General features: G+C 36.8%; 1 protein-coding gene across 1 annotated transcript in view; it reads right to left on the bottom strand.

The window, feature by feature from the left end:
• Positions 1–23,044, bottom strand: part of ME1 (malic enzyme 1) — a 165,938-nt gene that overhangs the window by 72,784 nt on the left and 70,110 nt on the right. The window lies entirely within an intron of this gene.

Here is a 23,044-nt window from a genome sequence, read left to right as displayed (position 1 = left end):
TGAGCAAGGTACACTAGTACATTCTAAGTTAAGAAGAAGGGGACAACAATGCAGTGTTCGAGGATTAACTCAAGCATATGAAGTACAGATCCGTTTATCCACCTCTATATAAAGACTGAAAAAAACAGAACAAAGAGATTAAAGAAACACCCTTTTGTATCAAGGAAAAGGGATACCCTACTCTCAAAGGAAGTGTATTGTTTCCAAAGGAAAAAGTAAAAGTTTATTCTGCAAAGTCAGATTTCAAAAGTATCTTTTAAAGCTTTAGTTATTACGTTTCGTTTTTTTTTCCTTTACATCCTGACAGTTGATGAGCTGATATTCAGAAAATGTGCTGCTTTCTAAAATCCAATATGACAAAACACAACCAAGCCTTTGACCTTTTTCGATCAAGCATTTTAAATTATCCGTTTATATTCCAGCCTTCTTCACTTCATTTATCCATGTCCATCAATTGGGTAGGATTTCTGAATTTGTCTGTGCTTAAATCTGTACTTTTTCTTCCTTTAGATTTCCACCAAGCCTGTATTATTCTGTGTCTTCACTATCAGAAGGTCTTGTTCTGTCTCACATATTTCAAAATTATAGCTTACAAATTAATAAACATCTTCAAAGTGTTTTTTAATCACCTTCAGCAATTCTCTCCAGCTATAGCAATTTCCCAGTTTCAAGACTTCCACTGGCTCTCCCAGAAACTGTCACACAAAGATACTCTTTGCTATTATTTTTCACAGGCCTCTGAAAATAAATAAGCTAATTTCTCAGTTTTACCTAATGTGCAGTCCTCCCACACATGCCCAAACAGCCTGCAGAATCAGTCAGGAGCTTGACTAAACAATTTTCATCCAAAATCAATTTGCAAAACCAACACGACTGCAGAAATTTGTACACCAGCTTCAAATAGAAAAAATTGTAAAAAAAAAAAATAAAAATGCAGATCACCTCTCCTTCCAAGAGACAGCCTTCAACATGCAATGTGAAGCAAAAAGGCTGAAGAGTTTGCTCAGCCTGCTTCAGGTTGAACATCAGAAATCTGATTTGTATTTTAAAGAAGTGCTTTAATTCCCTTCCAAGCATTTCTGTGTTGTTGAACTGAAAAGTCCTCTGGGTCACAAGCCCCTGTTAAAGACCAATTTGAATCAATGTGAAACTTAAAACCTTTGGCAGTATTCTGCTTCCCCTGATAAAGAACTACAGATAGAGATGTTTGTCTCTCCCTCACTTTTCTCTCCACTTCCATAAAAAATTAAAGATATCATATTAAAATGTCTAAAAAAAAAAAAATCAAGCAGGATTAAAAGCTGACTTTTCTAAAATTGTTGCTAAATTCACCATCATTTCAAATAAATTTCTAATACATTACTTAAAGACTTTCAGAACTTGTTAGTTCAACTGTTTGAAGAATGAATAAAGTTCAAAATTAAAATTACTTTGTAAATAAAGGTGAAGTCATTACACTGTAAGTATTTTATTCATTTCTCTTCACCAGTTCTATGGAGTATTCAAGTTGCATATTCATTAGCTGAAATAATTTTATCCGTGTATTCAGATTATACTGGATATGCTAGCAGCAAAATCAAAATCATAATTATGTACCTTTCCAGATATTGCAGGAGAAACTGGCAAGAGTTTGATGTCAGGTATCTTCCAAAGTAATTATCCCTTTTGTATGGCCTTTATTTTTTAATAACTTCCAACTCTGTAGTCAAGAACTACTTCTGGAGTTACTTTTTTATTTCCCTTTTGATTTCACCTAATTATTTAAAATCACCTCAGAAGAATCTGACAAATCAAGGATAATTTTATTTCTCTCGGAGATGAATTCACAGGAATTGCAAATGAACTGTTCAGCAATATGAAATGTTAAGACAAGTTTGGAAATCCCGTGGGAGTTGCCTCAAGCTTCCCACAGACTGAGCACGCAGGGCTGGGAAGCAGAACTGCCAAGCGGCACGAGCATCACGGCAGGACTTGGAAACAACGATCCCATTTCTCAAATCCCATTGCCGCAGCTTTCCATGCCAGTAAGGTTCTGCTACTCCATGTCCTGTGCCAGCATACCACGTGCCCCACCGTCCAATTCAACCTAAGTAACTTCTCCGCTGTCCAACTCCAGTAACTCTTCTTCCCAAACTGATTTGCTCTTTTAACATACTTCCACAAGCTTTTTATTAAACAATATCTGTTTTCTCACTTTGTAAAACAATGCTCAAAATGGGGGGAAAAAAATATATGTCTTTATTCCTTTTATTTTTTTAATTCTGAAGACATTTCCAAAACACTTCCTGGCCAGCCTGAATCATGCTGACTCCTTCGAGAACCCAGTTTATGTTGGGTGGTGATTCTGTGAAAGCTCCAGAAAAATACGTGTTCACAGTTATGCTGTTTAAAAAGTGCTAAATAATCCATGAGTTTGCCTCGAAACATAGGCTTTTATATTCCTTTTGCCACTTTTCTGTTTTTCATGTCTGTGAGCATTCAAATCTGTGAGCATTCAAATCTTTAGCCAATGCTAAAGCTCAGAACTCTGAAGCAGCTCCATTTATAAGATCACTATAGGAATTTATTCATATATCTTTCATGCCAAAATTTGATGTGCAATATTTAAAACAATCAATACAATGCTTCTGGGGTATGTTTAAACTGCCAGCCTTGGAAGTCTCACAGGCAGAGACAATTAATGCAGTGACACAACTCTGATGAAAAGCCTGGCGAGCTATATACCCAAAGTTCAAAATTCCTTTACAGCTCAGTGCATTCTGCTCCACAAATGTTACAGTTCGACAAGAAATAGCCCCAAAAAGTTCCTTTATAGTCCTGTTTGGAACAACGTGTGAAGAAACCCAGGGCGGAGACAGAAGAATGAAACATTCAGCAAGTGAAAAGAAGAGTGGTCACGTCTGAGCCCTGAGTGGCAAACTATTGTGGAGCTGCTCCCTTTCCAAAGGGCGCTGAAGAATGAATAAGCTGCTTAAGCACATTATCCCCTTTATTCAGGTCAACACCATGCAAACCGGGTCCGCAGTGGTTGTTTTTTTTAGAGGGTTCACACATCTTGAGAGATTAACATTTGCTATCGACTGTTTCATGGCTTTCAAAACAGATTACCAAAAAGAAAGTACCATCATACAATCGAGTATGTCAAGCTGACATGATGATTAGGTACTTTTCCTCAATGACTTGGGTTTCTTTTGTTCCCCAGCTTGTTGTCAGAGCTTAAACTTTGTTTTGTTCTTTTGGAAATCTAATTTCCTTCAAAACATAACTCTGCTTTTTTCAGGTTAGTGGGTTTGTTATGCATATTAAATGATACTGAAAAAGCTGAGGCTGGTCTATTTTTAGACTCCCTTACTCTAATACTAAAAAAAAGTTCTAAATAATTAAAGTTTAGCAATATGGTACATTCAAGATTTAACAGAAATAAGGTTTTACAAGACAAAAAGGGCTTAATTGAGGTTCTGGTATTGGAAATATCAAGTAGATCTACTTAGAATTAGCTGTGTAAAATAACAAAGAGTTCTTTGAAGCACCACCTGAGCATATTAAAACTGTAATGACCTTTGGATTTTTAAGAAAAAGGCAAGCCGTTTATACCATCTTACTTGTGCACACTTATAGTACAGAGATCAGCGAACCATCAAAGTTCAGTCAAGGCTTGAGCTGTGCACCTGGCTCTAATTTAGCTACAAAAGCCAAACCTGCAAGAAACAGAAAACTGCACACTTATATATTTCATCAGCTGAGAACAAACATGCTGAAATGTCATCTATTCTCAAACTTGTCACGGAGACATTCCTTTGGAACAGACACTTTTTTTTTTAGTGAACAGCTTCACGGAAAAGCAGAGGTGAAGAACTGCAAGACACTGAGCCTTTCCACTCACAAGGATGGCAGTAGAGACCATCCAGAACCTCCCAGTGCCACCTAGAAAGTGGTTGGTGCACTGGAATCCTGCACAGCAGCAGCTCCCCCTGTGCCATTAAAATGTCAGATCACTTCAGTTCTACAATAGCAAATTATTTGCATTAGGGCCACAGTTATAAAATTAAAGGACAACTACATTTGTATGGGACACAGATATGCCACATGCCAGAGATGAAACACATCTGAGAGCATTATTGCTCTAACAGGCCACGAAATCACTAAGAAAACCAGGGGAACACTGCCATTTTTTCAAGGGTTAATATTTTCTTATAGTAATACGCTGTAAATTCTTTCTGTAAATAACTTGTGTCAGTTTTCACAGGTTGGGGAAAGGCTGGTGAGCACAGGGGAATTTCTGTTCTCCAGGAAAGCCAGACATTTCAAATAGGTTTTTTTTCTTTTGTTCCACAAGACTGACATTTAATTTGATATGAAACTTTTTCCAATAAAAGAGTTAGTTGGTCAGAAACAACATAAATGTTTTGGATTTAACTTCAGCTTCTATCAATGCTAATTACCCAGTAATCAATCTATGTTCATTTAAATTTTTTGTCTGCAAGCACTAACATGCTGAGTCACAATTTTCTATCCCACAAGAACTGCTTTCATCTGTAAAGTTGTTTTTTATAGCAATAGGAAGAACATAAGATTTTCATTTATATTCAACTAGGAAGCTTTTTTTTCTTTGAATAAGCTTATTTTGAAGTCTGAACTACAGGATGATGCCCTTAAAATGTGTAACATATTCTGTGTTTCCAAATGCCAGTTGAATTTGGGATGTCCTGAATGCTGCAAATAACACTGACACTAACTGAGTTTGAGGGTGTAGAATACTTCGCAAAAAGAAAATTCATAAACATAGAGCTAAAGATTTTTTAAAATGTTGTCTTCTTTGAACTACATTGGCCCTGTAACATGCTCACTAAGAAGAGGTCATGGCCCCTCCTATCTAGAGATTAGAACTTTGTCAACACATTTACAGTTCGTAAACTGTAAGGGTCCTCTTGCACAGGAAAAGAAGTGGCCTCAACCTCTATTTCTCCCCAAAAGAAGGAGACCTCATCTTTGGGAGTACTGGCATACAGAGCATCCCCTCTCTTTGCATCTTTGTTTCATCCAAGGGATCCTCCATAGAAGAGGATATCACCAATGATCCCAAAATACACCAAAAAAATGGGTATCATCACGATGGGTTGTTCTAAGTATAAATAAAGGAGGAAAAACCTCACACACTGGACATGAGTTTAAAAGTTGAGCCCAACTGCGCTAGACTTGCCAAATCCAAGTGACTGCCAGCACTTGACAGATAAAGATACTGCGCATGCAGACAGCAGTTGCATTATAATTAACATTTTCCCATCTGTAGCCCTAAAAATATCATTGAAAACTGTCCATTGTCTGTCCAGACAAAATTCTAGTCAAGAATTTAAAAGACAATACATTCATAATGTTCAACATTGATCTTAAATACAGTGTTTGAAGTGAACAATTTATGTGTAAAATATTAAAAGCAAAGAACATTATGCATTTTTGCAACAGTTCAAAATATAAATACTTATTAATACCCTGATTAAACAATATCCTAATGTGACAGAAGAGAACCACAGAATGTCCTGAGTTGGAAGGGACCCACAAGGACCATCGAGTCCAGCTGCTGTCCCTGCATATGACAACCCCAAAATTCACACCATGTGTCTGAGGGCTAAAGAGGCAGTTTGCTCTAGGCTTGTTGGTTTTGCTCTGACCATATCTATGACCGTTCTTTCATGAACAAAGCTCCTGCTTCTGCATATGCGAATGTACTATATTTAAATTTTAGAATACTCTAAGTGAATGAAAGAAGTAACAATACTCTTAAAAACATTAATTACTATTCTTCAAAATAGTATTTCTGTTAGAGAAGCTTTAAATGTTTTTTTTTCATGTTATGACTTCTGACTGGAGTTTTTCAAGAGGCATTTTCTCTTACATTATTATCTTGAAAAGTGCTATTTCTGTGTAGGTTTAGAATCATTAGAACAGTCTAATTGGCTTCCCCCCTCCACCCCTCAGTGTGCTTAGGTTTAGACAAATATTATTATTCTGTGCAACAACTGGAATAGTTAAATTTCAAGATATGTTTCCATGCAATTTGTGAAGGCACTTCTGCAGGGTGTGCTTGAGAGAACTTGCACAGTGAGTAAAATGGACAAAATGCTTCAAAAAATTTATAGTAGTAGCATCCATAGCTTAACTCATTTCCATTTATGTTTTCAAGACATACTTTTCATACAGTATTTCAAATTTCATCAACAATAATTTAAGACTGTGCTAAAAAAATGGAGAGAATATGTTCTCTTCCATAAGCGCGTAGTGATCCTGCAGTTTTGCACGGCTACACCAGATGTTTTCAGTTATTTCTCCTTAAAGACAGGCTTGCCTTATCCAATCCAACTTGTTCTTCCCTTTCATAAGGTTGTTCATCAGTCAATTTGACCATTACATCTTTTGCTTGCCGCCTTCTCAGCAAGCTCACTCATATCTCAGCTTGAAGAGGAATTACCAGTTGTAGGTTTGACTGTGCACTGATACTCTAGTTATTTCCCACACAAGCAGACTGCTTTACCCAGCTGAAATATTGTCAGTAAATTTTAATTTAACAACAAATTAAAAAAAAAAAAAAAAAAAAATCACTCTGATGACTGGAAAGAATGCTTCATGAAGGAATCTCGTAACACGCTATGAAATTACCACAGCCTGTCCCCAAGCAAGAGGCTGCACAAAGCCAGGCCGTGCCAAGGACATTCCGTGGGCTGCTCAAGGCGCACGTCCGTGGCACCGAATAAAGGCCCCAGTGTGTGAGGACTGTATGCCCAGCAGCTGCCATCCCTCTCTATCCTTTCTCCCACCCTGCCTGTCCCCGTCCTGCCAGGGTTACCAGAAGGGCTCTCCCAGGAAGTCAAACTCCTTCCATTGCATGAGCACACAAAGCTAAAGACTGTTCAGCCCCTAGGGGTAATGTTTACACACATACAATCATCCCCTTGCACTTGGCACTGGTGAGGCCGCATGTCAAACCCTGTGTGCAGTTTTGGGCCCTTCACTACAAGAAAGACATTGAGCTGTTGGAGAGAGTGCAGAGAAGGGCAACAAAGCTGGTGAGGGGCCTGGAGCACAAGTCTGATGAGGAGCGGCTGAGGGAACTGGGGCTGTTCAGCCTGGAGAAAAGGAGGCTGAGGGGAGACCTTATCACTCTCTACAACTACCTGAAAGGAGGTTGTAGCATGGAAGGTGGTGGTCTCTTCTCCCAAGTAACAAGTGATACGACAAGAGGAAATGGCCTCAAATTGCACCATGGAAGGTATAGGTTGGATATTAGGAAAAACCGCTTCACAGACAGGGTTGTCAGACATTATAACAGGCTGCCCAGGGAAGTGGTCAAGTCACCATCCCTGGAGGTGTTCAAAAGATGCAGAGATGAGGTTCTCAGGGACATGGTTTAGTGGTAGACTTGGCAGTGTTAGGTTAACAGTTGGACTTGATGATCTTAAAGGTCTTTTCCAACTCAAATGATTCTATGATTCTATACATAAAATATATAAAATAGTGCAAGCTATGTGAGCCATCATTAGCAATGGAGCACCCAGTACAAAATCCAAAGAGAAAAAGTTCTGCAGCAAGAGGCAAGACGGACCTGATTTTTCAAGAGGCTGTTGTGCTGTTGGTGTTTGTTCTCAAGAGTCAGTCTGTGGAATGAAGTCACGCGTGAAAAGCTCCAGGGCTGTTAATGGTGCAGAGCCTTCTGGTTTGAGTCTGAGTCTTGCCTTCTGGTTTGAGTCTGTTATGCACATTTGAGACACTCTCTTAGCTTACCTCCAAAGTACTGGAAATCGTAACATACTTTTTAGAAACCAATGTTTATCTAATGATTTTTAGGTGTAATTCAAGATTTCCAAGCACATGAAACCCATAATACCAATTACAGCCAGGTGCCCATCAATGATGCACATGCCTAAGCAGCTTCTTTCTAGGCTGACTTTTCCATTCGCAAAAACCTTGAATTCACAGGAAAACATGAACTTCTCTTCTGGATTGGCTCTAAAAAATTACATGTAATGCAAAGTACAGCTACACTAACTGTATATTTTAACAGATTTCATATTGAATAGTAAAAATCAAATTTCTTTAAAGGCAATAATACAGCAGACATCAGATGAATAGTATCTTTTTCAGTACAATTGGGCTTTGGTTTTACCTGCTCAGCTTTCCAGTACACAGAATAAGAGATTCACACAAAATTGATAAAGCTTTCCAGCAAGTTTCCATTGCTATTTAAAAAAAAAAAATCTTGCAGCAAAATTAATTGGAGAATCTGGCAAAAACTGCCCTGCACACCTTGTTCTTTACAGTAGTTTCAAATTAGGGAAGACCTGGGAGTACAGCTCAACAGTGAAGCACACCTCAAGACTATACCTTTGCTAGACAAGAGATAAAGTAAAAAAATAATGGTTTTTCCCTGAAATTTAAATGCCATTGGAACTTTTTTCAGGTAAAACAGCTTGCGTTGACTCTTTTCAACCAGCTTCTAAAAGGTACTAGAAGCAAAAGCAGAACTGCCAACACTGAAGCTGCAGCACAAGCCACATGCTCTTCATAAGGAGAAAAGCAGACATTTACCTCAGGACTGGATTAGGTATTGTTATGAAGGTAATGTAATTGGAAAAACAAACAAACATACACACACCAATGAACCCTGCTTTCAAAGCTAGCAAGTTAGTTCATCAACTTCTCAGACTAGAGAAACTAAGACTTACAAGTTTTCCAACTGTAAAAATAGAATTGTGCCAATATCATCTGTTAACTGAACGTTATAAAGTCCTCGTTTATAGCAATAGAGTTCTTTTCCTAGTACCATGCTTGTGTACCACCACCACACAGCTGCATCAGGTCTGTCTTTTAAATCCACATTTAACTTCTACACCAAGCAGCAGCTATGCCAAGCAGGTCATTAGTGAGGCATGCGATTGCTAGGGCAAAGGCAGAAGGGAAACAATTTCTAATCTTGGAATTTCCTTTACTCATACAAAATAAAGAGCATAGCAAGATCTATTTTCTGTGTGACTTGTGCCAATTTGAAAATAATGGCATGTTTTGTACAAACAGGGCACTGTCACTATGGGTGGAACACAGAGGCAGCTGCATTTCTGTATGAGTACTAAGTGGAGACAAGTAACATATCTACAGTAACACACTTCAGTCATTTCATTTGTTCCTTACTGCAAAACCCTTAAAAATGCTGACTCCAGCAGATCTCCTAACAGACGCCTGAAAGTTTTGTAGGGATGGCCAGCACAAAACCTCCCTGAAATTTTAATTTTATCCTCATTTATTGTTTGAAGGACCTAAGATAAATTTACATAAAGTTCAGAGGTGTTCTAACTCTTCTTCCTCCTTATCAGCACCTGACTATATCCTGCCCTTTTCTCCATAGACAGAAATATACGCTTGCCCATAAATAGTTACCGTTATTATTTCAATGCATATTTTCTGCTTACACTGCTAAGCTAAAAAAGTCTCTCAGTTCCTCAGCCTGACAATCACTTTTCAAAAGATCTTTCATAAATTAAACAAAAACAAAAAAAGAAACACACACACGCACAAAATGCAAATCAAACCAACCAAACAAAAACCTTATCTCTCATGTAACAGGATAAAGTCAAGAGTGGCTGAAGGACACCCTGGGCTGAGGAAGCCCTTAGGATGGGGTCATCAGTCCAGAATTCACAACCAGCCATAAAAAACTCCATTCTGGGCAATTCTGACAAGCCCTGAAAAGTGCAGTTCCCCACTATCAGAACTCACAACAGCCTGCTTCTCTCCCTACAAGTTTTCTTCTCTTCCTTAGATATAAGCCATTACTCCCATTGAATACTGCTTTCTGCCTCTTTCTTAGGAGGTTACAGATGATTTTGCAACAAAAGAGCATCTCCAAAATGTCTAAGGTGGTAGTGCTGCACTAATTCAGGCCAGCATGCATCATACAATCCACTGCCAGAACTGTATCTAGCAGAGTTAGTGAGGAGGTTAGAGAGGCCTATTCAATTGTGTATTTTAAGAAAAATAAAATAAACAAGAAGATAAATACTCTGCATTATATTCAAAAGTCTCAGAGAACTCTCGTAATGTTAACATCTGTTTGCAGGGATAGGGATGATGCCAGTTCCACAAATGCCTGTAATTTGAGTTGGAACTTGGAAGACACTCAGAACCATGGTTTTGGAGCAACATTTCATCAGACACAATTTTAGGATGCATAACTCTTTTTATACAGTAAAACTGAAAACAAATGGTTGTCTGCATGCCAGTGGCATTTATTGGAAAACTTATTCACTTGCCTATTCAAAAAACAATAGTCCTGAAGAATCTGACATAATTTAGGACTTCAACACATAATGCTGCATATAATCATCAGTATTTTAACATACAACTAATAATTGGAAAGCAAAGAAATCTGAGAAATCTCTTGTTATTTATTCATATATTTTTCAGACCATCTAACAGGAAATCTCCTAAAAACCTTGACGTCTACTTTCTATAAAAGCTTTTACTGAATCCCAGAAAAGGCTCAAACTGACCATCATGCTCTCTACACAACTGACCTTCAACAGCCCCTGTTCAGTTAACGACCAGCACTACTTCTTCACGTATCCCAGCAGCTACATGGCTAAAATCTCATGTCCTGTCACACATCAAAAAACATTTAACAATACCCTTGATGATACATTTTGAAATACAGTTGATGAATTATGGGAACTGGAAGCTATAAAAATAGATTATACCACAATCAAACTTTCAAAGTTTATTGCTCTCAAAAAAAGATTAAACGGGATATGATGGACCCTACTTGAGGGTCCAGCCCTAAGCGCTTATAAAAATTAATAAATAAATCACAGAAGGTGGCCAAAATAGTACCCACAGTAGTCTACACAGTACACTAAAAACAAGTCTAGCCTCCGTAAAATGCTTTATAGAAGCTAGAGATACTTTTCTTTTTTTCCTGCAAAGTTACTAGGAGCCTAGCTATCTTAAAAAATTATCTTCTTCAGCTTTATCAAGGGAGTATGACAAGATATAGCGGCTTGTGGTGGTTCAAACACTTTCAATACATCAAACTTTCCTACACCACTTTTGCAAAGCATCAAACACACATTGCTCCTTTTATTTTCATGCACTTGAATTTCCAAATTTTGTTTAGGACAGGCAGCTGAAATGTCTGAATGCAAGGAGTCATCCAGCTACTGAAACCAGACAAAAAATTGGAAAAATTAAAAAAAATAAATCAAACTACAAACCACTACCAGCAAATTGAATCAGAGAAGAGGAAAGACTTATTCTTTTGAAGACAACATCAGTAAAGTTTTGCTATTAAGTATTAATATTCAGAAGAATACATTCTTAATGATTTTTTCTTCATCTGGTAAACGACACAGATAACAAACTTAAAAAGAAAGTCTTAAAGATCTCATTTTCATTCATCTTTAATATCCTAATAATAAAAAGGATTTTGCTAATATTGTATCAGCTCACACATTTTGACAACACACGAAGTGTCTTTAGTCCATCACACAGCTAATCAAGCAGAATTTTAACATATCAACAGATACACCTTTTACAAAACTGAAAATCTTGTTCTATGTTATCAGTACATCTCATTTCTATATCAACAGTTCTGTTGATACAGAGTTTTGTAGAGTATATAAACACTTCTGTTGATATAAAGTTTGATGCTTTTTTTCATTCACATGTAACTATAAATCTCCATTACTTGTTACAGCCTTTTCTCAGTTCTGTTAAAATTATGTCTATTTACTGCATTTACTTCCATAAGCTACTCCCACATGGTCCTTCATCAAAATATTTTTGACCCTGACATACCTGTCTCCTGTGCTGACACTCAGCCATTTTCTTTACTAGAGCCAAATGGGTTGGGCATCTTCCTACATAAACAAATCACATCAACAATGTCCCTTTGACTGACTGGCAATTATTAAACAAGTCTGGTGATACTATTTCAGTGCTGGCATCTCAGATGTTGACTATATATGTGTCCTAGAACCAGAGGGAAAAAAAGGGAAAAGTAGTTTTTTCCACAAAGCAGATCAGCTACTGCAAGGCCAACATTTGTAAAAGCACGTTTACAGTCGACAGGTGACATGTTTTGTCCTAGATACTAGGCCCACTTCTGTGGGAGCACAAATGATGCATCTTATCCCACATCTTGTGGTAATAGTTATATTTGTGGCTCATTTCCTTTCTTGTCTCCTCCATTGCCTGTCAAATCACTGAGAAGGCAGACAGCTAGCAGTTACTATTTCATTAAGAATGGAAGCCAAGCAAAACAAACATTATCTGTTGCTGTCTTCTGAGTTGGAAATGTCTAACATATCTTGAAATAAAGTCTGCCATCAGTTTGGTCTATGGATATCCATGCATGCTATCCAAAATAAGCATTTCCAGATATTCATTTCTGCCTTCTTTTATAGATCCTCTTGTGCTGAGAAGTGAAGTAAGAAGAAATGAAATGGACTGACACAATTGCCAGTAACATCGGTACACAGCTCATTCTTTCTAATGTCAGCTGAAACTGAGATTTAAATCTTGTGTCACTATGTATGTCCTTGCTGCTACATCCCTCCCATCTTCAACTTCTTGGGTCTTAAAAACCATTGTCAATATGCTGTTTAGTAAATGTGAAAATCTGAAGCACCATCTGGCTTCATCACATTTTCCATGATCTAATGAAATAGAATATTTCACAAAAGAAATATTAATAAATAGCGTATTTCATAAAAATAAATGAACAGTCTCAAAAAAAGAATACCATATATTCCCATCCAAAATTGCAAAGTTTTAAGGATGACAGTGGGTCAAAAGTAACCGACAATTGCTGAGGTCTTCTCATGCACTAAGCAGTAGGATGGCATTTCTGAAGGATACACTCTCAAAAGTGTGTACATATTATGAATGAAACTGGCTGATGAAAATATTTAAAGATAACGCATGTTTAAAAGCCAAGGCCATTTATATTTGAGTTTTATTGGTAAAACTTCTGGTTCTCATAGCTGTTGAACTATGCCTAAGAAAATACAAGAAAAGTATCTAAATGAAAACAAGGGAGGTGATGTAATACACTCCCCTGGGAACACCATAGTAAAGAATGGGAAATGATCTGCTACATTTGCAAATAAATCAAAATAGTTAACAGCTCTAAATATGGTGGGAAATGCTGTTCCCCTTTATACACAATTATTTCATAAAAGGGGTAGGTAATGTTTTGCAGATCAGTTCTTTTAATATATGATTAGTAAAATGCATTCATTGGAAAGCACAAGCCATTGACATAGTCTTCTACTGAAGGTTTAATAGAACCAAGGAAATGCATAGCAAGGCATAAAATACAGAAGAAACAGTCATTTCTAAAAAATTGCAGAAGACTATGAACAAAATTAAAGACAAATATTCTTTAAAAGGCAGTCTTGAAAAGACTGAAACATGATGGAAACCCCACTACCTGGGGTGAACAGTGTCTCAAGGTTCCCTCCTTGGAACCCCATCTCAGTCTCATGCTGCAGGCACTTCAGGCAAGGGTTTTACGCCATAGGGGGTAAAAAACCTTCCTGACTAAAGCTGTATGCAGCTTTGAGGATATCCTTGAGAGTATGAATTAGGAAATTTACTATTTGAGTAATCAGTAATGTTTGATTCTTAGGTTTTCAACTGCAGAAGTGAATTCTGAAATATAGCAACATCCACTATTAAGATCAATGGAAATAATTGTGTAGAACACACCATCAGCAAATTAATTTGTTTTCTTGCAAGAAAACCATGATGCAAGATGTCTCTTTGAATGTTATTGAATCGTATTTTTAAGGCTACCTAACAGATAACAATCACTGCTAACATCGGTTTCCTTGGCATTCCTTTCAAGCTGAGGTCCACTACAGCAGGACTTGGAGCTCTTGCTGGCTCAGAGAGAAAAGCCAACAATGAAGATTTTTCCTTTCCTAAGAGTAAAGACAGCAACTATTTGGCTAGCAAGCTTTTATGCCCTTTTTTTTTTCCTCACAGTCACTATCTGTTACTCTCCATGAGCATTGCTTGATGCATGCTGTCAGTGAGCATGCCTGAACACATCACATTGGATACATTTGGGAAAAAAAAGAGTGTGAAAATTGATTATAGCTCCCAGAATAAATCTGGACAGAAGGTAAAGAAACAAATAGAGAAAAAAAGCACAGACAAAAGTCAGATGCAAGCTACCATGCAGACTGACACATTTAACACGATTAAAACAGGAAATGTGGTTTCCAAATAAAGCACAGTATTCCAAAATACAGAATATTCTGTGCAATAAAGGCCTCTCTATCCAGTAACAATTTACCATTTCTGTTGACAACAGGGCCCTGTGAAAATATGGGATTTTTTTTAACAGTCCAAATCTATTAATTCTGTGTAAGATGTAGTGGACATACCTGTGTGTGCACAAACATGTCCACATAAATAAAAGCCAAGTCTGAATATGCACCTATGGCTAGACTGAGATAGGAATAACTAGCATTTACTATGAGTATTGAAATAAAAATAAATATGGCAGAATTCTATATTACTTCATTCCTCTTCTCATCACTTTATAAGCAGCAATTTACTCAAGAAATCCTGCCTGACTTTGTGGGATGCAATATAATGGGATCAAATATTATAAAGAATTTGACTAAGGTCTGATTAGACAGATCTTTGGAGACTTTTATTGTTCTGATTCATTATTTGTAATAATTGAAATGCCTGTACTAGAATAAAATAATCCGATACATTAAAATTCAAGTTTTTTTTTTTTTCCACAAGATTCAGAAAAGCACATAAAAATTATTATTTATTGCACGTCTATATTACTGAAATAAAGTGCTACAGAAGATGACCTCAGGTAAGTATTCACAGAACCATACCTTTCACTACCATTGTAGTAAGAATTTAAATATTAACTAATACCAGCTTCAGCAATAGTCAACAAAAATGTCACACAGCTCTATTATCTAGAAATGAGGCAACATTCTGATGGTTATTTGCATTTTTGTTTTTTGTTTTGTTTTGTTAGTCTGGTTGGTTTTGTTTGGTTGCTTTTGTTTTGGTTTTATTAGTTTAGTTGACAGCAAAACCTGTATTTTGAAATATTCAATTTCAAGATAAAATTGGTGGAAAACCTGTTATTGCTGTTAATTATGACCATGCTTCCTCTTGCTCATTATAGTAATCTCCGAGCCCGTCCACACATCTCAGGGTGCACCTCACCAGCTCAGCAACACAGGAACCACAAAGCTTCATAGGAAACACAACCAGGTGGAAACTCCTGATCCATAGAGAAAAAGTACTGAGGCATGGGACATCCAAACAAAGAACTGGAATCAGCTTTAGGATTTAAAAAGTAAATCCCCTCCACCAAATATATAAGTAAAACACAAAACCAGTCTATAATACTATTTATCAGTGGTTTTAGAACATCCCATACTTGTGAACCCTTGAAGTACAGAAGGTTTGGGTTCAAGTTTGTAGCGGATTGTCACAGAAGGGACATGTTTGACTTATTACTCTAAGGAAAAAGTAACAAAGTTTATCATATCCTGTGAAGTACTAACCTCATGTCTGCAACAAACAGAAAACTATTCAGGCTATGAAAATAGTAATGAGACACAAACAGCAGTGGTAACATATGGTTTACAAAAGGAAAAATAAAATTTTAATACACATGAAGAAAATACAAAGATGATGATACGTATAAAAGCCTAAAGAAGACCTGAGGGATGTTAGCATTCACCAAGGATAGGCTTCTAATGTGCAACAGGTAAAGCACTAATAAATAGCTAAAACTCCTCTATAATAATAAAAATAACAACAAACACTCCTCTGTAATAATAACAATAATGCCAATCTCTTTGAATATTTAAATGTAAATGTTTTCCTTCATTTTTTCATTGATTACATTTCCAGTATGTACATACTTCATGACTGCACGATTAACTGTGTCCTTCACTGAATATGCCTCCTAAAAACTATTACCCAGAATCTGGAGCAACTTTGGCAATTGAACTTTTAAATTGAAAACCAAATGCTTCATGCTAAATAAATAAATAAATAGATTTGTCACCCCATTACACTCATTTTAAAATAACTGTACCTTCAATAGCATGTATAAAAACCTGTGCAAACTATCATCTCATTCTGACAAAATTTAACAATTTTGATCAATATTTCCTTCTAAGAGCAGACTAGGCTTGTCGAGCTATTGCTTTGCCTATACAATACACCACAAGGTCAGCTACATAAACCTTGACTTTTCAATTTATTTCAAGTTTCCCTTGAAGCAAGCTTATTTAATATAATTTACTGTCCATTGCTTAAAGCCTGTGATTTCATTTACTCTTCTTTGTCTGTTTTATTACTTTTTATGTGCTCTACTGACAATCCAACCTGGCGAGCTTACAAGATTCAATATCTGAGAAACAGAAATCTAGGAATTTGCAGAACAGACTAATGTAAAATAATATTTTTTGACAGAAAAAGCAAACTACAACTTCGTCAAAAGACTGAATTTGAAATGTGTCAACAACAAATCAGCAGCGTACTACAGAAACGTATTCAACTGGTAAATCTAAATTTAATATTACATTTACAAATTCTCGACATGTCTGACTTAACATAGTGAGTCAAAATAACTTTTGAAACTTTCACGTTGTGGGAGTATTACCAGGCATATTTTAACTATTCACTAAGAGCATTAAAGAGCAAGAAACAGAAAACTCTCGAAAAAATTACTGAAAAACATCAGCATGTCACCCAACAGCCCCTGCGCTGAGGGGACATGGGGGCTCTCACAAGCACCATCCATTCCCCAGCTCGTTCTTTAGGTCTGCAAGTGTAATATGCACGGTGACACCATTTCAGGTGTTCCTATTTTTTAAACAAAGCATGTTTAGGAGCAATGGATGATGATGTATTTATTTTAGAGGTGGAATCTTCTGAAACACATTGGAAAGATTACTCTAAACTCTCCCAATTTAGAAGACGCATCTACAAAAACAGATTGTACCCGTCTATTCCCTCCTCTGATGAATATTCACTCCACTTCAAATAAGTGAAGAGATTTAAAATGAGACATCCAAATCCAGCAAATAAAAAAAAAATGTTTTTTTTTTTCTTCTGCACAATGGGATAGACAGAATTGTAATGCAGAAATTACTTTACTTTTCAGTACTTCTGATCACTGAAAAGACAAAAGAAAAAATTACTCATGACATTGGCTCTAGGAAAAGTAATACCCTACCACAATATTTTCTTGCCAACTGGAAGCAGGGAAAGGGGAGGCAAAAGGAATATTCATGTATTCTCTACTTTGTTCAAGTGCTGGCAGTGTGCTACCAGGGAAGGATCTAACAGCAAGATCTAAGGGGGAAAAAAAATCCATTTGTAAAACAGAACTTAATTGGTGAAGGAGAGTGCAATTATCTCCTACCAGAATGATAGAGACAGGGATAGCCAAATGATAAAAAAACCCACAGATTTACTTCGTCAATAGTTTCATAAATTTTCATGCCTGGAATTTAGCACCATTGGGCCACAGCATTACTTTCATTACCTCCCCTGGCCTGGCTGTTCTGTGGAACAGAGGAAAAAGCTTCACTCAGTCAACCAGGTTATTTGATCAGTGACACTTTAACATAGCTAAATAAAAAGCTGTGTACCTAGAAACCTTCTTTTTTGATTACACATAATGTCATTTGTATTTCAGAAATACTCAAAACTACTAGGGAACACACTGGAAAATATAAACTAGAAATGAGAGTCTCATATATGCACAGATGCAAAAATAAATCCTGTTTATATAGACAGGAGCATCCTCTAGCCATAGAATTCTGGAAATGCTCCTGTGGTTTATAGTGAAAGTATCACTGCCATGCTGTCTCTACTTCTAACAACTATAATTCAAGGGGAAGGCAAAAAGACCTTCTTAAATTGAGAGAGTATAACCATTCTATAATACATTTACTACAGAAAAAAAATATGTAAAAATGTCACTCATCTACATATGAATGCCAAATGTGACAGTGTTTTATTTAGAAATCCCTATGGCTGCACAAAATTTACATAATTTGTTTGATATATTTACATCTTTAGATTGATAAAATATGAACTGCAGGTTTCCTCCATACTCAGCTTTCTTCTAAGTTTCTACTTTGGTTAGAATGTGAAAAATAAAAGCAGATTTGTTTCTGTTTTCTCAATAGTTCCCACTTGCACATTCATAGGTAGGCATTTTTCAAGAACATGAATCTTGAAAGGTTGGTACCAGTTCTTACGACAAGTGGGAGTAATTTACGGAAATGCAGAAAGCTAATAAGCTTTATGTTTAAATCCTTCCAAAGCTCCCACAACTGGCCATTGCCAGCTCTGAATTTACACATGCCACCAGTCCAAGATCGCTCCGCCAGACCTGAGCTGGTTAGAGCCTCTCTTGTAAGGTACCAAATAAACACAGTTCTCATTCCTCTGTTGAGCATCCATTATTAGATTAAGATTTTTACAGTCAGAAGAAACCCTTTCACCACTGATTTGACTTCTATATAACACAAACCATTAGTCTCCCTAGAATTCATTTCCACTCTGGCTGGATAATAGCACTTTAGTTTAACCATTTCTCATCTTATGACCCTTGGACATCAAAAACATTGCCTCTAAGTCATTGATAAAGATATTAAACATTGCAGAGCTGAAAAAAAAAACAACAAAAAACAAACCTGAAATACCATAAAGCCACAACTATTTTATTATTCCTCACAGAAGTACATGGTTTAAACTGCATTTTCTCCAGTAACATTGGAGACCTGCTTTTATTTTCCATTGGTCCAGCTTCTTAAAAGGAACAGTATGAATTCAAATGTGTTACTGAAGGTAAAAAATAAGAATCAACCAAAAATCTGTAAACTCACTTTATCATTAGATTAAGCTTCTTTTTAATAAGCCCAAGCTAATCAGTAATAGTTATTTTACATTTAGCTCCCGATTAGACAGTCTTTCTGATTTTACTCAATTCTTTATCTCGGGTTACAGCAACTAGGATCATTGTACTTTAAGTAAGAGCCTTAACTTTAGTCCAGTCTTCCTGAACTTGTCAATTTATCCCAGAGATAACTAAAAAAACCCAGTACTTCTTCACCAGACAGCTCAGGATCGTCCAGAAAGCTTTTACCAGAGTTTTGTGGGGTTTTTTTAAACAGGCCAAAGCATTATGTGCACACTCTGACTGAAGTATCTTGACAATTTTTTAAAGCTTTTGCTTAACATCTTCATTTGTTGTTAATAAAATGCAATATAAGATTTCTCACCAAGATAAATAAAACTGAGATTTTTAAAAAATCTACCATATTTTTACTGACAATCTAATACTTGCACAAGTACCACCCTTAAGGCAAAGCATCAGGAACAAAAGAAAATCTCATTCTGACTGTTCATAATTAATATGGATTAAGTTTCTTTTCTTCAGTGCTTTTGTTTTTTTTACTGCCTATAAATCCAATTTTTGAACTTGGTTTCTATTATTGGGTTCTGCTGCTTTTTTTGGGGGGGTGTGTGTGTTTTTTGTTTTTTTTTTTTAACAGTTCGTTTTCACATCCCTGTAAGCCAGCCTGATTTTTAATCAATAGGCTTGCCTCAACATTGTGTATTTTGTAAGAGTTTAATAACATGTTTTAAGTAGCAAATGATCATCATTCACATTTTAATGTTTTGAAGTTTTCCCTTGATTCAGCTTGATTATTTCTATCATCCTTAAACCATCCCACTTACAGTGCCGAGTACATGTGTTTCAGGTAGGTCTCCATTAAGTTGTAGTTGCTTGTACCTTGACAACCATTTATTTTTCTTCTGCAATCTGCTTCTTTAACCATTTCAAGGTGATAAACATAAACCTCAATAATGTTAGATGTATACCCAGAATCCAGAGAACACATCACCTCAGGATTTTCAACAACACTTTCATATTCTTCATATTTTCAACACCACTTTCACTTGACTAGTGCCCAAGTATGTTTTACTTGGATCGAAATCCCACCTGAGAAGCACCATCCTCACACCTGAAAAATACATGGCTACTCAGTACAGCACAAGTTTTAGTAAGATTGTCACAGTCTGCAGTAAATAACTAATAGTACTCCAAATAATGTTTAAAATGCTTTGGATAAAAATGTCCTATCAGCAATTACTTGCCTCCAATTTATCAGTGACTTGCAAAACAGGCATATTATTTTTGGCAGTGGTCAACACCATTTCTTTCAGACACTCAGTCCCACATTGGTTACATGGAATCATTTATTAGTTTGGTCACACAAATCTTCCTGCTAGGTCAATTTTTACCCATAAGTAAGCAGTTTCCATTTCTCTTGCTGATTATCTAGGCAATTGTATGAAAATGCTTTATTTGCTTCTCTTCTTTTTCCTTGGTTTAATGAGCAGCAGGATAATACCACAGCTAAAAATGCTTCTGCTAAAACTAAGAGTCATAAGGCTTCTAATAATCACCAGAAACTGAGTTGCTCTTCTGAGTTATTGTTTTGGGTCCTGTATATATAACAGAACAATACAGGATGAGAACTTGTGAATTTTTTCTTGCAATCTGCTTTAGAGTAAGATTTAATCTTTCTGGAGAATTTGCAGGTTGTGCACAACCACATTATAGTTGCCAAAAATACATATTTTAAAACTTATTTTAAAGCAGTGAGGCCCCCACAGAATGGGAAAAGAAACTAATCTAAATGGAAAACATCTGCACGTTTCAAAAAACATGTTCAGCATAATTATTATTTATATATGTTCAAGTTATGAGAGTGATTTCTATTGTGTCTTATTACGGAAAATCCTGGCTACAGTAAGAAAATATAGCATAAAAATGCAGTTATTTGTCCAAGAGGTTTAGATTTTAAGATAAGGAATTGCAATGCAATTCCAGAGCAGCTTGACCTAATATAACCAGCTTAGCCAGCAAAAAGTGATCGCTTTTTGGTCATTTCAGTTTTCTGCGTGGCTCACCACCTCGTCACACAAACACCAGCATCAGGCAGGGAACAAGGCTGTGCTGCTGGGGGAAAGGGAAGGCGTTAGAGAGAAGAAATTAAGGGAGCTGGAGCCCCAGGATCCCCAACTTTGACTAAAGTAGCCAGGTAACAGCATCTAAACTCCCATTAATTAATATTATCAGGCCCATGCAGTCTCTTCAGTCAAGGGGTACGCCAACAGGGTTCCACCTGTTCATAATCCTACAGCAGAATTCAAAGCTCTCAGTCCCAGGTACAGCTGTTAAATAAATGTTTAAACATCAGAGCAACCAGTCCCCACTGGAAAAAGCCATGAAACATTTACATTTTGAAGTGTAGTCTAGTACAACCCTGAAAGAGCAATTGTGCTGCCTCTAGAGTTGATCATAACCCAACCGTGATTCACAGCCTTGATTTCTCTCATGCTGCTGACTACTCCTCAATCCCACAAAAACCCAAATGAGTATAAACAGCACTGATCCATAAGCTAATATAATTTCTTGCATCTGCTACAGCACTGGAAAAAAAAAAAAATCAACAAAAATAACTCTTTGCCCAACATTCCATTAATTCAAACTTAGTTTCAGGTCTTGTACCAGTAAATTTAGCTGGGGATTTTACACTGTTGGGCAGTGTGTGCATGTCTGAGCCTGACAGACACCTGGGCAGGAATAAAAAGCACCCTGACAGACAATCCTGTCCTGCACTACCAGGCACGGTGCTGGCTGGAGACTGAAACACGCTCAGCCTCTCATGGCACTGTACGACTAAAGGGAAGCAGTTTATAACATGGTCCTGAAACCACATTCCCAAGTGAAACAACAAAAGGCATCCTCCTGATCAGAAGGTGAATATTTTGGAGCATCAACAAACCCCAGCTCACACAATTTTTATGCATCTTGTAATACTTGACGTTTGCTAATCTTTCGTACACATTGAACTCATTGTTCTGTCACAAGAACAGTGACATGAAAGTATTTTTGTGTGTATATATATACACGTTTGATATCTTTCAATAAAATAATACGCTATGAAAAATTAAACATTACAATGAAACTCAAGCATAAAAGCAAAATGTAAAGTCTACTGCAGTACCAGCAGCAGCTGATGCTATTAACTGAGGAGAAACATTCAGTAATAGATTAGGTAACTGACCCAGCTGCTCAAACCAGGAATAAAAACGTTTTACAGCTAATGAGACTTGTATGTGATTAGATATGGCTTTGTGCTACAGTGCACAGCCACATCTCACAAGTCTGTCCACTTTCAGAAGGGGGTTCTGGGGGGATAGAGAGAGAGGGGAGCAGGCTATTTCTCAGTTTAATAAGGTTTTCATGATGTATTGTCCAAATTATCCCAGTGGGGCAGGGGTGGAGGTGTGTGTATAAAGCTGAAGATGCACACACCCAACCCAACAATCTAGAAGTCCCAGCTAAATTTACCAGTACAAGAATGCTTTATTTAGCTATAACACGTGTAAATTTCTTACACATTTATCACGCATAAAGTTTAACACTTGCATCATTTTTAGTATAACATTTGTTTATTTCTGCTAAAGCATAATGATATTGCTGGTAAAATTTAATTTTACATCATTCAGAGTCACTAATTCCAGAATTTTTCAGAAAGAGGAAAAAAAAAAAAAGAACAGAGGCCAAGTAATTAACAAGTAATTAACTTGTAATCCCAGGAGCCCTGGAAATAACAAAGCCAATTTTCAGCAATTTTGTATCTCCGCACTTCACACAAATGGGAAGCCAAGTTAAAGAAGGTTAGGTCCATTTATTTGAAGCACTAGGACCTCATTTAGGGAAAATTCACAGCACCACAGTACTTTCTATAGCATAAGTCAATGTACAACCGAAGTACGTAGACATATTCCCAGCACAGATCAGGCTGTAGCTTCACACTGTTCACCAAAACAAGGGGCACAGTCAAAATTCACATCTGAAACCACTGCAGAGGAATTGTGCAGTTGAAGGGGAGAAAGAATGCTGCCTTAA

The sequence above is a fragment of the Patagioenas fasciata genome, chromosome 3 (assembly GCF_037038585.1).
Source record: "Patagioenas fasciata isolate bPatFas1 chromosome 3, bPatFas1.hap1, whole genome shotgun sequence".
In the NCBI taxonomy this organism is placed as follows: Eukaryota; Metazoa; Chordata; class Aves; order Columbiformes; family Columbidae; genus Patagioenas; species Patagioenas fasciata.
Note: the sequence above shows the minus strand (reverse complement) of the source record. Positions and strands in the feature narration are given on the sequence as shown.